At 38.2% G+C, this 15,939-nt stretch overlaps 3 pseudogenes; all 3 read left to right on the plus strand.

Moving 5' to 3' along the window:
* Positions 1 to 2,968: 2,968 nt before the first annotated feature.
* Positions 2,969 to 3,448, plus strand: LOC108590826 (large ribosomal subunit protein uL23 pseudogene; annotated as a pseudogene).
* Positions 3,449 to 12,614: 9,166 nt separating this feature from the next.
* LOC100411254 (tubulin beta-8 chain pseudogene) lies at positions 12,615 to 13,597 on the plus strand (annotated as a pseudogene).
* A 70-nt stretch (positions 13,598 to 13,667) lies between these two features.
* LOC118152069 (protein arginine N-methyltransferase 1 pseudogene) lies at positions 13,668 to 14,668 on the plus strand (annotated as a pseudogene).
* The last annotated feature ends 1,271 nt before the right edge of the window (positions 14,669 to 15,939 follow it).

Raw genomic sequence — 15,939 nt, forward strand, 5'->3', positions numbered from 1 at the left:
GTGTAAGGTGTCAGGAAGGTGTCCAGTTTCTGCTTTCTGCACATGGCTAGCCAGTTTTCCCAACACCGTTTGTTAAACAGGGAATCCTTTCCCCCCTGCTTGTTTTTGTAAGGTTTATCAAAGATTGTATAGTTGTAGATATGTTGTGTTGCCTCCGGTGCCTCTGTTTTGTTCCATTGGTCTATATCTCTGTTTTGGTACCAGTACCATGCTGTTTTGATTACTGTAGCCTTGTAGTATAGTTTGAAATCCGGTAGTGTGATGCCCCCCGCTGTGTTCTTTTTGCTTAGAATTGACTTGGCTATGCGGGCTCTCTTTTGGTTCCATATGAAGTTCATGGTGGTTTTTTCCAGTTCTGTGAAGAAAGTCAATGGTAGCTTGATGGGGATAGCATTGATTCTGTAAATTACTTTGGGCAGTATAGCCATTTTCACGATATTAATTCTCCCTAACCATGAACATGAAATGTTTCTCCATCTGTTTGTGTCCTCTCTGATTTCGTTGAGCAGTGGTTTGTAGTTCTCCTTGAAGAGGTCCCTTACATTCCTTGTGAGTTGTATTCCAAGGTATTTTATTCTTTTTGTAGCAATTGTGAATGGCAGTTCATTCTTGATTTGGCTTTCTTTAAGTCTGTTATTGGTGTAGAGGAATGCCTGTGATTTTTGCACATTGATTTTATATCCTGAGACTTTGCTGAAGTTGCTTATCAGTTTCAGGAGTTTTTGGGCTGAGGTGATGGGGTCTTCTAGGTATACTATCCTGTCGTCTGCAAATAGAGACAATTTGGCTTTCACCTTTCCTATTTGAATACCCTTTATTTCTTTTTCTTGCCTGATTGCTCTGGCTAGAATTTCCAGTACTATATTGAACAGGAGTGGTGAAAGAGGGCATCCTTGTCTAGTGCCAGATTTCAAAGGGAATGCTTCCAGTTTTTGCCCATTCAGTATGATATTGGCTGTTGGTTTGTCGTAAATAGCTTTTATTACTTTGAGATACGTTCCATCGATACCGAGTTTATTGAGGGTTTTTAGCATAAAGGGCTGTTGAATTTTGTCAAATGCCTTCTCTGCGTCAATTGAGATAATCATGTGGTTTTTGTTTTTTGTTCTGTTTATGTGGTGAATTACGTTGATAGACTTGCTTATGTTGAACCAGCCTTGCATCCCCGGGATGAATCCTACTTGATCATGATGAATAAGTTTTTTGATTTGCTGTTGCAATCGGCTTGCCAATATTTTATTGAAGATTTTTGCATCTATGTTCATCATGGATATTGGCCTGAAGTTTTCTTTTCTTGTTGGGTCTCTGCCGGGTTTTGGTATCAGAATGATGATGGTATCATAAATGATTTGGGAAGGATTCCCTCTTTTTGGATTGTTTGAAATAGTTTTAGAAGGAATGGTACCAGCTCCTCTTTGTGTGTCAGGTAGAATTCGGCTGTGAACCCGTCTGGACCTGGGCTTTTTTTGTGTGGTAGGCTCTTAATTGCTGCCTCAACTTCAGACCTTGTTATTGGTCTATTCATAGTTTCAGCTTCCTCCTGGTTTAGGCTTGGGAGGACACAGGAGTCCAGGAATTTATCCATTTCTTCCAGGTTTACTAGTTTATGCACATAGAGTTGTTTGTAATATTCTCTGATGATGGTTTGAATTTCTGTGGAATCTGTGGTGATTTCCCCTTTATCATTTTTTATTGAATCTATTTGGTTGTTCTCTCTTTTCTTTTTAATCAATCTGGCTAGTGGTCTGTCTCTTTTGTTGATCTTTTCAAAAAACAAGCTCTTGGATTTATTGATTTTTTGAAGGGTTTTTCGTGTCTCAATCTCCTTCAGTTCAGCTCTGATCTTAGTTATTTCTTAACTTCTGCTGGGTTTTGAGTTTTTTTGATCTTGCTCCTCTAGCTCTTTCAATTTTGACGATAGGGTGTCAGTTTTGGATCTCTCCATTCTCCTCATATGGGCACTTATTGCTATATACTTTCCTCTAGAGACTGCTTTAAATGTGTCCCAGAGGTTCTGGCATGTTGTGTCTTCATTCTCATTGGTTTCAAAGAACTTCTTTATTTCTGCCTTCATTTCATTGTTTACCCAGTCAACATTCAAGAGCCAGTTGTTCAGTTTTTTTAGACTAGTGTCGAACAATAGGTAAGGTGAAGTTATCAGTGAATCCGTTTTTTATTTTTCAGATTTTGTTTGTTAGCCACTAATGAGTTGACAGTGAGATATTAGGCTATAATGAATATGGTCTTGTTAATACATTCTTTCAGACCAATGGCATACAAGGTAATTAGAAGCTGAGTAAAATGTACTTCGTTTTGTTTTTAAGAATTGGAAACAGAAGAGTTAACCTCCTCTATTACACTTTATAGACAAGGAAAATTCAACTCTATGTTAAAAAAGCATTTTATGAAATGTGTCAGAGCTCTAAACAGGCATCTGATAACTGATTTCTTATAAATGTGATTTATAGTTTTCAGAATTGCCTTCATTGTTTTCACTTTGAATTCATAGGAATGGATGTGAAATTAAATACATAATTAATATGAATTAAATTAGCACAAATTCATATAGTTTGGTATGCTTAGGGCAAGAGTATTCATTAATGTGTATGAATAATCTAGTCTTTGTTCTAGCATTTCAGAGGTCATTGATATCCAAGATATATATGCATATTGTGACCACATGGAAAGCATTTGTAAAAATAAATCATAACATTTCTGTAGTTTCTCATTAATCTCTTGTTTCCGAGCTAAAGATCACCAGTATAAAATGTATATTGTAACTTGTCTTCAGGATCATGGAAGTATTGGCACTCAGATGGGAAAGCAATCTAAGAAACTGTCTAAATGTGGCACTTCCTCAATGACCTAGAAATAGAAATTCCATTTGACCCAGCAATCCCATTACTGGGTATATATGCAAAGGATTATAAATCTTTCTGTTATAAAAACGCACGCAATTTTTCACAAGATGGTGCTGAAAGTGAAGAAGGAAGCTCCTTCCCCTCCTAAAGCCGAAGCCAAAGCGAAGGCTTTAAAGGCCAAGAAGGCAGTGTTGAAAGGTGTCCACAGCCACAAAAAAAAGAAGATCCGCACGTCACCCACCTTCCGGCGGCCCAAGGCACTGCGACTCCGGAGGCAGCCCAGATATCCTCGGAAGAGCGCCCCCCAGGAGAAACAAACTTGACCACTATGCGATCATCAAGTTTCCACTGACCACTGAGTCTGCCAGGAAGAAGATAGAAGACAACAACACACTTGTGTTCATTGTGGATGTTAAAGACAGCAAGCACCAGATCAAACAGGCTGTGAAGAAGCTCTATGACATTGATGTGGCCAAGGTCAACACCCTGATTCGGCCTGATGGAGAGAAGAAGGCATATGTTCCACTGGCTCCTGATTACAATGCTTTGGATGTTGCAAACAAATTTGGGATCATCTAAACAGTCCAGCTGGCTAATTCTAAATATATGTATATGTTTTTACCATTAAAAAAAAAGACACATGAATACGTATGTTCATAGTGGCACTGTTTACAACAGCAAAGACCTGCAACCAACCCAAATGCCCCATAGATGACTGGACAAGGAAAATGTGGCACATATACACCATGGAATACTATGAAGCCATAAAAAATGATGAGTTCATGTCCTTCGTAGGGACATGGATGAATCTGGAAACCATCATTCCCAGCAAACTGACACAAGAACAGAAAATCACGTACTGCATGTTCTCACTCATAGGCGGGTGTTGAACAATGAGAACACAGAGACACAGGGAGGGGAGCATCACACACTGGGGTCTGTTGGGGGATCCAAGGGAGGGACAGCAGGGAATGGTGAGGTGGGGGAAGGATAACATGGGGAGAAATGCCAGATGTACGTGATGGTGGGATAGAGGCAGCAAACCATATTGCCATGTGAGTACCTATGCGACAATCCTGCATGATCTGCATATGTTCACCAGAACATAAAGTACAGTTAAAAAAAAAAAAAGAAAGAAAGAAAAGGAAGAAAAAAAATCTGTCTACATTGTGTAGTGTCCAAGCATAGGCTTTTGAGTCATGCCACGGGGCTCCAAGGCCTGTCCCCTATGCTTCCTAGCTCTGAGACCTTAAAAAAAGTACTGCACTTTTCATTTTACCATCTGCAAAATGAAGAAGTTTATTTTGAAGAGTGATTGCATGAGTGAATTATAATAAATAGTGTGTGGTTCTTAGTGAGTGTTCACAAACAGTACTTTTTTTTTGTATTATTGTAGGCCTTCATCACATATATGAGGAAAAAGACAGCACAAGTTACATTAGGATATTATGGTTGATTAGTGATCAACCATATGGTTAATTCCTGAAGGAAAGTGTTTTCCTTTATATTTTCTTTTAGATTTCCTGTGCCTTTCCTTTCTTTCCTTAAATATTCTTTAGTAGTATAAGGTATGACTAGCATAGGTCTCTCTGCTTACGTACTTTAACGTTACACTGCTACAGTGTCATTTCCTACTGCCTGCTATCTTACCCTTAATGGTAATGTAAAAAAAAAAAAAATGTGTCACCTAGGTCCCATGTCCCTTGCCTTCAAAGATTAAATTCATGTTCTGTCATTCCAAAACTAAAATACTAAGGTATAACTGATCTATTTCACTTTTTAAACATATATATGTAACGTGCTGCAAAGTTTAGAGCCGTCTCCATATGTGGAAAACAAAATATATAGGTGTTGTGTCCAACTTTTCTGTTTAGTCCTATTGACTTACTTTATTTTTTCATATGCAACATAATACAGCAGAAGTGAATCTCTAAATACTGGAATTATATCACATCAGAGTTAAAATTTGTATCTGAAATATAAATATAAATGATCACTTATAATTTTTGACAGAATAGCTGATAACAGTGAATTTTATGAATTCCCTTGCAGGATTTTCTTTACATGTCCATATTATAATTTTGCTTTTAACTCCTCTTTAAGTAATCATGCTATCTCCTCATTAACTAAATCATTTAAAATGTTGAGATAAATATGTAGCCTTAATTTTCTATTTGGAAATATCAAAATCTTTTTCCATTTACTGACAAAATACATTTTTTAAATAATTACCAGTTTTAGGTAAATATTACACATTTTCACATGCATTATCTTTTGCTTGCGGTTACATGCCCACTGTATTTTAATATTTTATTTCTTTGGAAAATATTATTTTCTTGTAAGCTTTGTTGATAAGATTTTTCAAAACCCAAAAACATTTTTATCTCTTTTAAAACTGTTATTTATTTTACTGTTATTTATTTTAGTTTACTACTCATGGTCATGTGGTAGTTTCAAAGCAGGAAAATATGTTTCCCCAGATGATTATAATTAATATGAGAGATTTGGGTCAGATGCTTGGATCAAGATGTCAGATTTAACTTTGAGCAGGTTTCCCTGATAATTGGGATGGGCATCCTGGTCCTCTGAAAGGACAGTAATGGAGGCACTCATATTTTGATATCATTAATGTTCGGTTTATAAAACTAGCTGCCCTCATTGTGATTTGAAGTTTGCTAAATAACATTGTGATATTAAGCTGGCTTTCCACACTGACTAGAAATTTGTGAACTGAAAAAACTACACATAAATTTTTGTGAGCATAACATCTGTCATCACCCTGAGAGAGGAATTCTCAGGGTAATAATCAGATCAGAAGTTTGTACTACTCTGACAAAATCATAGTTCAAGATAAATTCTATCTTATGAGGCAATAGCTAAGCTGGTACCCACCTCCTGTAGGAATATTTCTTATATAATCTGTGATGGTATAGTCTTCATTTAAAGCATCTATTGACAATATTATTTCCATGCCAGTCTAGTGAAAACTGCTAATTGGCCACATTGTATATTACTGCTCTGAATTATGCAGAATGTTCATTAAAATAAGAATATCATTTTGCAGTAGGAAACTTTCACTATGTACTTGGAATTTCTCATAATTTATCTGACTTAATTATTATGAAAATACTTTAAGGTCTGTATATATGAAGAAACTGGAGCTCAGTAAGGTTAAATATTATGTCATCGTCACATCACGAGTGTTCAGAAGTCACTTTGAGTTCAAGGACCTAACTATATCCAAAATCTCTAGCAAATATTTTGAGTAAAGAAGGCCCCAGAGGGCAATAAGTTCATTAGCTCCCCAAGGAACAACTTTGGAATACAACATTCAGGAACACTTAAAGTATTTTACAGAATCCTATTAAAGTTCTTCCTTTTGACTCCTACGGATGAACATAAGAAGAAAATGAAAATCATATATATAGGTCTTTCAATTCTTGTCACCACTTCCAATTATAATGAAGTCTTTTCCTTTCATTCTTCACTATGTTTATTTTACTGGAAGATTATTTTGGCTAACAGATTCTGAAGCAATTTTATTCCAGCCAAAAGAGTTGAACGAATTTGAAACATATTCATCTCACCATAGAAATTATTTAGCTATATTGGAGTCCACGTGAGAAGAGAAAATTTTCAAGCATTTCTCATTATCGAGTCTTGACTGAAAGTTACAGCTAAAAGATGAGGGGTAGCTCATTCTTAATTATTATATACATATATGCAGGTGTGATTTGATGGTGGTGATGAATGATTTGTTTTGATCTGGTGCTATAGAATAAAAAGCAACTGGTAGGATAAGAGAATCATATCAAAAATAAAATGACATTCAAATCCATGCTCTGAGACTGTTTGGCTTAAGATATATAATTTCTTGTGTGAGTCTCTTTTTTTAATGTAAAATTCAGACATTGAGATAATTTTGCAGTTTCATATCATAGCAGTAAATATAAATTAGAAATAATTTTTAACTGAAGGATTTCTAATGCTTACATCAGCCATTTTTATCACATTGTGGCTTAATATTTTTCAGCAATAATATTAACAAAACAATGTGTTAAATGCCGGAGACATAATAGATAAGATTTATTGTATTTTAAATATAAAGTCCATAAAACAAAATATAGGAAAGGAGAAGACACAAAAAATCAGGAAGCAACAATAAATATGTTCTGGAAACAAATAAAGCACTCAAATAAATACCTAGGAAACACATGCAAGAAAATTTTCCATGAGAAGAGCAAAGACCAGTCATTCCACATAACAAGGGCAAAAGAGCAAATTTCAAAATTAAAACTACTGAATGAAATTCCCATTAAGGTGATTGTATTAGTATCAGGTGGCATTTATATTATGTTATGTTATATTATAGTATAGTACTTAATAAATTTCTACTCTTTGAGCTCAATAACATTTAACCTGATTCAAAGTTAACCAGATCACTGTTGTATACAGCAACAATGACTAAATATTCCTCTGGGTTTCATTAAGGTATGAGCTGATTTGGTCCAAGACAATTAAAATAGAATTCATCTGCAAAAAACACACAGAATGCTCAAAAGGGAAAGCAGTGAACTATATACTAATAAGAGACAATAACAAGAAAGTCAGTGAGCTTCAGAATCAAATGATGTTTTCTACTGCAGGATTTAAGCCACATCAGTAAAAAGCCATTGTGTCCATGCTGCAAAAAATAATACATAATTTAAGATAAGTTAAAACAATAACATTTTTTTCCTTAAATGGATGTCAGACATTTTTTTTTTTGCTAAGGACATAATTTATTTTTAGTGTTGAATGTTACAGCTTTCTGGAAGCAGCAGATATGAAGAATCATCTTCTACCACACCACATAAAAAATATTTTCCGTTAGTACAGCATTGAGATCAAAATTTACTGACCAGTACACACAATTTAAAATCCCTACTTTTGTGGGATTGGCTAAATGTTGCATGATTTTTGCTAAAACTCAGATTTCTCCCTTTACCCCCTCTTGGCCCTAATTACCCAGATAAAATCACCAAATGCATGGCCCTGAGCCACTCACATCAGAAGGCTGGATCATGTCTGTGATTGTGGAATCACAGGCAGCACTGACGTCCACGATTGGATTTCCTGATTTTTGCCAGTATTTGCTTCTAGAATGTTCTATCACGTCCTCTCTCTATTCATTAATTAATTAGGTAAATAATATTTACTCAGTAATATTTACACACTATAATAGGTGCTGGGCATGAAACATGGATCAGATATAGACCCTGCCTCAATTGCTTAGCACGGTATATACATACAGAAAAATGAAATCATGTAAGAGGGTGGCAGGAGGTGATGTTTTTAATATGGTGTTCAGTACAGCCCCTATGAAGAGGTGACTAAAGTAAGGATGTGAGTGATATACAAATCTGAGAGAAAAGTTCTCCAGGATAAAGGAGAAAGCAGTGCAAATGCACTTTAAATGCAGCACATCTCAGAGAAATCTCTGATTCTTACTCTCTGAACCCATCCATTCCTTCATGCAAACAAGGACCAAATGTGCTGTTTTTCATTTACCCATTTTAGTAAATATCAGTCTTCTGTAATGTGGCAGCATTGAGACACCTTACTTCATCTGGTGATTTTGAAGATTAAATAAATTTATATGTAATACCTAGCATGTGATACATAGGCAGTGAACTATGTTAAACAATAGTCACGCTATTATTCGCTCCGCAGACTTTTCATTTCGGCATTGTGTTTTGTCTTGCTGAAACTTCAAGAGAGTTGGAGTCTCGTTTGTGTCTTCTCTGTTTTGATACACTGTTTTTTGATATTATTTTTGTCTTTGCTATTACTTTTTAGGTTTATTTCATGTTTTTAAAGATTGTGATCTTTTTAGTTGTAATGTTTACATATAATTGAGCACAGACATTTATTTTAGATTTCTTTTTTTTCCAACTTTAAGTCAACTTTAGTAAATTGTATTAATATTTGAAGTAGTGAAAAATCTTGCAATCTTTATTTGTAGAAAAGATTTTTAAAATATCAATTCAACTTTCATTGTTCTATGGTTTCCATTAATAACAAATTGTCCTATTTTTTTTTAGTTTTTTTTTGAGACAGAGTCTTACACTGTCACCCAGGCTGGAGTGCAGTGGTGCAATTTCAACTCACTGCAACCTCTGCCTCCCAGATTAAAGTGATTCTCCTGCCTCAGCCCCAAGTTGTAATATTTTTCTATCAAATACAGAGTGCTATGTGTTAAATTTTCCTTTTCATCCATATTTGCTGATGTCTTCTTATATTTTTAAAATGTTTTATTTATACCATATTCCTACATGTACAAGGGCTTTTGAAGTTAATAACTTTTTTAAATTCTAAGGTTAGCTTACTCATCCCACTGAGTATTATTTCTTTTAATTACATTTTTTGATATTAATTTATTATAATGTTAGGTACTATTACTTTCTTGGTATCTTCTTTCTCTCCTAAAGGTAAATTTTATATTTAATTTATATTAACTAGAAAAATGTAAAGCTATAATGCTTATTAACATTTCAGATATGTATTTTCATCCAAGGGTTATAGATTTACTTCCTTTTCTCATGCTTTGTAGATTTTTACTTAGCTTGCATCTTGCATCTGCTTGTTACAACGAACTCTCTATTTGCTTTTTATGGCTATGGGGCAAGGGTTCTCAACCAGGGGTGATTTTTGCTTCCCAGGAGATATTTGGGACTGTCTGAAGACACTATTGGTTGATGTGACTTGTGTGCAGAGAATGGTAGGGTGAGAGTGTTACTGACATCTAGTGGGTAAAGACTAGGGATACTGCCAAACATCCTAGAATGAACAGATGGCACCTCACCACAAAGAATTTTCCAGCCCAAATGTCAGCGGTGCTAAGGTTGAAAACTCTTACATTTAGTTTTATGAGTTTGTGAAAGTTTTTGTCTTTTTAATATTCCATGCAAATTTTAATAGGTGTCAGGTTATATGCAGGCCTGATACTATTGCTTTCTCAAAATATCTTACATCATTTTTTTTTTTCTAAATTAGTTCATGTGTTTTTTTATGAGAAGTCCTTCAGGATCATCTCTATGTATAGCCAAGCCCCAGTTCAGGGCTATTCTAACTTTTAAATTTCTTATTCTTTTTATGCTGCCAAGATTAACTGAATTCCATTTGTGTCACTAGAAGGAGAAAAGAGGTCAATGAGTTATCCCCTTGCACATGAATACCTTTTATATTGCTGGTTTAACAATATACTCTATAAAAGTAGTTTTATTCTGAGTTCAATTTGTCATTGTGGCTAATATTCAAATCATGACAAGCTGCATGGTAGATGTGCTCCAGATATATCATTCATGTTATATTCTGTGTTGTACAAAGGTATAAAGTATGTATGAGAATAAAATAATGTGTAAGAAGTGTGGAGAAATGACAATCACAAGGAAGGATGAAGGTGCAGAGAAGCAGAAACTGAATTTTCAGCAGAATTGCTCAGAGAGGTCCTCACTGAGAAGCTCACATGAGCAAAAATTGGAAGGATACTGAAGAAAGGGAACTTTGGTAGAAAGGTAGCACAAGTATAAACTTATACAGCACAAATCTGCTTATAATCTTATCAGGCTCAAAAGTGCCATTACTCATTTGAATATTTTCAATGACCACTACATGTTATACCTAATTTCAATAAATGGCAAATTTAGGCCTAGAAAGGGAGAACGTCTTGGCTAAAGTTTCAGAGGATTAATTTGGGAGCTGTAACTGAACCTGGGGTCTCTGACTGTTTTGTAATCCCACACATTTTCCACTAAGCAAAATACTTTACTTCCAACTATCATTAGAAATCATAGCAAAAAATTAAAACAGAATATTGAATCAATAGCAATAACAAAACAGGTACTTAAGAAACATATCAAATAAGTACTTTGAAGTATACAGTAAATATAAACTCATTTACATAAAAAACAACTCTTCCCTTAATATTGTCTATAGTAACGTAAATCTTACCCCCACACTCTCATCCTCTGAGCTTACTAATTTACTTCATCTTCTCTCATTTACCAAATTATATTGATTTTGCCTCTTTTTTTAATTGCATTTTAGGTTTTGGGGTACATGTGAAGAACATGCAAGATTGTTGCATAGGTACACACATGGCAGTGTGATTTACTGCCTTCCTCCCCTTCGCCTGTATCTGGCATTTCTCCCCATGCTATCTCTCCCCAACTCCCCACCCCCCACTGTCCCTCCCCTATTTCCCCCCAACAAACCCCAGTGTGTAGTGCTCCCCTCCCTGTGTCCATGTGTTCTCATTGTTCAACACCCGCCTATGAGTGAGAACATGTGGTGTTTGATTTTCTGTTCTTGTGTCAGTTTGCTGAGAATGATGGTTTCGGGTTCATCCATGTCCCTACAAAAGACACGAACTCATTGTTTTTGATGGCTGCATAGTATTCCATGGTGTATATGTGTCACATTTTCCCAGTCCAGTCTATCATCAATGGACATTTGGGTTGGTTCCAGGTATTTGCTATTGTAAACTGTGCTGCAATGAACATTTGTGTGCATGTGTCCTTATAGTAGAACGATTTATAATTCTTTGGATATGTACCCAGTAATGGAATTGCTGGGTCAAATGGAATTTCTATTTCTAGGTCCTTGAGGAATCGCCACACCGTCTTCCACAATGGTTGAACTAATTTACACTCCCACCAACAGTGTAAAAGTGTTCCTATTATATATATATATATATATATATATATATATATATATATATATATATATATAATATATATATTCTGGCCAGTGGGATGAGGGCAGATGTGGACAACTTCTGGCTTATGCCCTCCAAGAGGTGTGCACTTCCTGCTTCCGGTTCCCTTTTGTAGGTGCGGGAGCCTCGTGTTTTATAACAAATAGCAGAGCAGAGGGTGTCCCAGAAGACAATGGTGCTGCAGAAGCGTTAAATAAATATTTATTATAATTAAAAGACAGTAGCAATACCACCATCACCAAGAACCCTCAACCAGAAATAGACTGGAATTGTAAACACCATGTCCAGTTCAGGCCACCCTAAAGGCCAGAGAGTCCATTTTGTCCTAAATGAAGGGCTCCTGGACAATGTCCTGAAAGTGGCAGATAACTTTCCCAGGCAATGTCCTGTCCCATGGGACAGGACAGACTGGGGTGGTCTGTGGGGTCCTGCCCAAAGCTGATGCCTGCGTCCAGGTGTGTTCCCCAGGTGGTCAGGACAGCAGTTATTCTGCCTCCTGCATATTGTCCTTAGGTGCCTGGGACCCTCTCTGGTTCCACATGTGGTTGTTCAGCCCCAGCTGTACCATCTGCACATGGTGGATAATGAGGGGTTGCAGTCCCGGGCTCTGAGGGGATGCAGGTGAGGCTGTAGGGAAGGCTGGGGGCTGTGGGAAGGGCAGTGGGGGAGTACCAGCCTGCCACCCATGCAGGGCTGGAGGCTGCAGGCATCCCAGCCCAGTGGGAAAGGGTGGTGGGGCTCCCAGAGGCACCTGGCCTCCAAAGAGCGTTTGAGCCCCAAAGGGTGCCCCAGTCCCAAATGACATGTGGCTCCCAAAAGCCACCTGGAGCTGCTCCATCTGTGCCTGCCAGGACAAATAGCTCTAGAGGTAGGCTGAGTATGCAGCGTTCATGGAGGCCACCTGCACCCGCTCACTGTCCAGGTGTTGGCTCTGTTCCTGCAGGGCTAGGGTGTCCTGTTCCTTCCTCCACATGGCCTTGCAGGCCTGAAGCCTGTGAGATGTTGTGAGAAAAGAAGGTGAGAGCTGTGATTGCCTTCACGATTTCCAGCTGATCCACTCCCTGGGTGGGGGGACTGGGTCTGGGTCTGGGATATGTACCCTTCTCATGAGCAAAATTTCGGAGGAGTACCGAGACAGGATCATAAACACATTCAGCGTCCTTCCCTCTTCCAAGGTGTCAGACACCATGGTAGAGCCCTACAATGACACCCTCTCTGTCCACCGGCTCATAGAAAATTCAGATGAGACATTCTGCATTGATAATGAAGCACTCTATAAAATCTGTTCCAGGACCTTAAAACTGACCACACCCACCTACAGTGACCTGAATCACCTGGTGTCTGCTACCATGAGTGGGGTCACCATGTGCCTGTGCTTCCCAGGCCAGCTGAATGCCGACTTGCAGAAGCTGGCAGTGAACATGGTTCCATTTCCCTGGCTGCACTTCTTCATGCCTGGCTTCGCCCCTCTGACCAGCAATACCAGGCCCTGACAGTGGCCGAGCTCACTCAGCAACTCTTCAATGCTAAGAATATGATGGTCACCTGTAACCCCCATCATGGGCACTACCTAACCATGGCTGCCATTTTCAGAGGTCGAATGTCCATGAGGGAGGTGGATGAGCAAATATTCAACATTCAGAATAAGAACAGCAGCTACTTTGCTGAATGGCTCCCTCACAATGTGAAAACAACCGTCTTTGACATCCCACCCCGGGGGCTAAAAATGTCGGCCACCTTCATTGGTAACAACACAGCGATCCAAGAGCTCTTCAAATGCGTCTCCAAACAGTTTACAGCTATGTTCAGGTGCAAGGCCTTCCTGCACTGGTACACGAGCGAGGACATGGATGAGATGGAGTTCACCAAGGCTGAGAGCAACCTTAATGACTTGCTGTCAGAATACCAGCAATACCAAGATGCCACAGCTGAGGAGGAGGAGTTTGAGGAGTATGCTGAGGAGGAGGAAGTAGCCTAGAAGCTTCCTTTTCTAGGTAAAGGGGGAAGCAGTGTGAATTCCTTAGTGTGTTCTGATAGCCATTGTCACTATGCACTTCTTTGATTCTTTACATCTCCTCCTGCTGCATTTTAAAGCATTTTCATAGTAAGTAGTTTGGCCTAATAAAACATTTTTATAGCAAAAAAAAAAAAAAGGACAAAGTGGTGCTGGACGTGGGCTCAGGCACTGGTATCCTCTGCATGTTCGCCGCCAAGTCCGGAGCCCACAAGGTCATCTGGATCGAGTGTTCCAGTATCTCTGATTATGTGGTAAAGATCGTCAGAGCCAACAAGTTAGACCACTTGGTGACCATCATCAAAGGGAAGGTGGAGGAGGTGGAGCTCCTGGTGGAGAAGGTGGACATCATCAGCGACTGGATGGGCTACTGCTTCTTCTACGAGTCCCTGCTTAACACAGTGCTCTATGCCTGAGACAAGTGGCTGGCTCCCATTGGCCTCATCTTCCCAGACCAAGCTATGCTGTACGTGACGGCCATCGAGGACCGGCAGTACAAAGACTACAAAATCCACTGGTGGGAGAATGTGTATGACTTCAACATGTCTTGCATCAAAGATGTGGCCATCAAGGAGCCCCTAGTGGACGTGGTGGATCCAAAACAGCTGGTCACCAACGCCTGCCTCATAAAGAAGGTGGATATCTACACTGTCAAGGTAGAAGTCCTGACCTTCACTTCCCCGTTCTGCCTGCAAGTGAAGCAGAATGACTATGTGCCCGCCCTGGTGGCCTACTTCAACATTGAGTTCACACGTTGCCACAAGAGGACTGGCTTCTCCACCAGCCCAGAGTTCCCATACATGCACTGGAAGCGGACGGTGTTCTACATGGAGGATTACCTGACCGTGAAGACAGGTGAGGAGATCTTCGGCACCATCAGCATGCGGCCCAACTCCAAGAACAATCGGGACCTGGACTTCACCATCAACTTGGACTTCAAGGGCTTGCTGTGAGCTGTCCTGCTCCACCAACTACCAGATGCGCCGAGGCCTGGCTCTCCCACCCTGCACTGGCCCAAGGGCTAAGCGTTCCTAGGCAGTTTTGGGGCTCCCCTCTTTTTTTTAATTTAAAGAAATTTATTCTTTAAAAATATTTTCATGTACACTTTCATGACTATTTTGAGGGGAACAAGGAGATTATCCTACAGTAATATTAGCTTAAAAACGTAAGTGACATGTATAACAATACATTTTGGAAATAATTGGCATAATAAAAACGCAAATGTTTGTAGTGATTTAAGGCTGTAAGATATTTAAGATCTCAGATTAAATGAACCCACAGTAGAGTAATGCAAACCAAAACTCGCAATTTTATGATTTCTTCATACTATATAGCCCTTAATACTAAGCATAAACAAGTTACCCCATTCCCAAATCATAATTGGAAAGGACAAAGGGAAAGTCCTTTTGTTTTTGCCTCTTAAATGAGTCCTGCTTGCTTCCATGGTCATTATTAATAGTTTCCCAAATTACTTGTCTGTAGTTCTACGGACAACATTGGGAGTGTTGATTGGGTGAACTATATACCCGAGGACGTTACTGGAAGAAATAGCAGCCTAAATACACTCTAGAGGTGCTGTAACCTCTTGACACCACTATTCTGTTTTGTTTTGTTTTTTACTGAAGTTCAGCTCAGAAGTAATGCATGCTAAAATATTAACTATTAATTCTCCCAAACTTTTCAATTAAAAAAATGAACTATAGCCCTCTCCCAACCAAACTGAAAAATTAGCTGATTCTGGTTTAATCTAACTTCTGCTCAGGTATTAGAACAATCTTCATTTATTCAGGCCAGTCTTCACAAAGCATATGTAATGACTCTTCATTTTTATCATATTATATAAAAATAGGTTGTGCTCAAATGTTTTATCCACCTGTTTTTCTACCCTCACAGCTTCAAGTCACAACTCATTTCACTATTTTCTTCTTTTTCACATGTACACTACATGCTTACCAAGGTCATTCACTGTTTTCTGGAATGAGACAGTGCTTTTACTGTTGAAGAAAATTATGATTCTTAATCTTTACAGATTGTATTTGCTGATGAGGCCTTTCTTGTATCTCCATGCCTCACAATAATACTGTTATCTTGATTCATTTTCTCTGTGACTTCCTCTATGTGGACATCATGCTTGCTTGTTCTTTACACATTTTTATTACACATACCTACTCTTTTCTATCTAAAAATACTGTTTCTATGACTTAATATCTCTTATCATAAATTCCAATCTTAAATCCTGGGGTATAAAAAAGTCCAGGGTATTATTCTTTTTAGGATACTATGTTAAGTTAATTATTTGAGAGGTG

Source organism: Callithrix jacchus, chromosome 3 (genome assembly GCF_049354715.1).
Source record: "Callithrix jacchus isolate 240 chromosome 3, calJac240_pri, whole genome shotgun sequence".
Taxonomy (NCBI): Eukaryota; Metazoa; Chordata; class Mammalia; order Primates; family Cebidae; genus Callithrix; species Callithrix jacchus.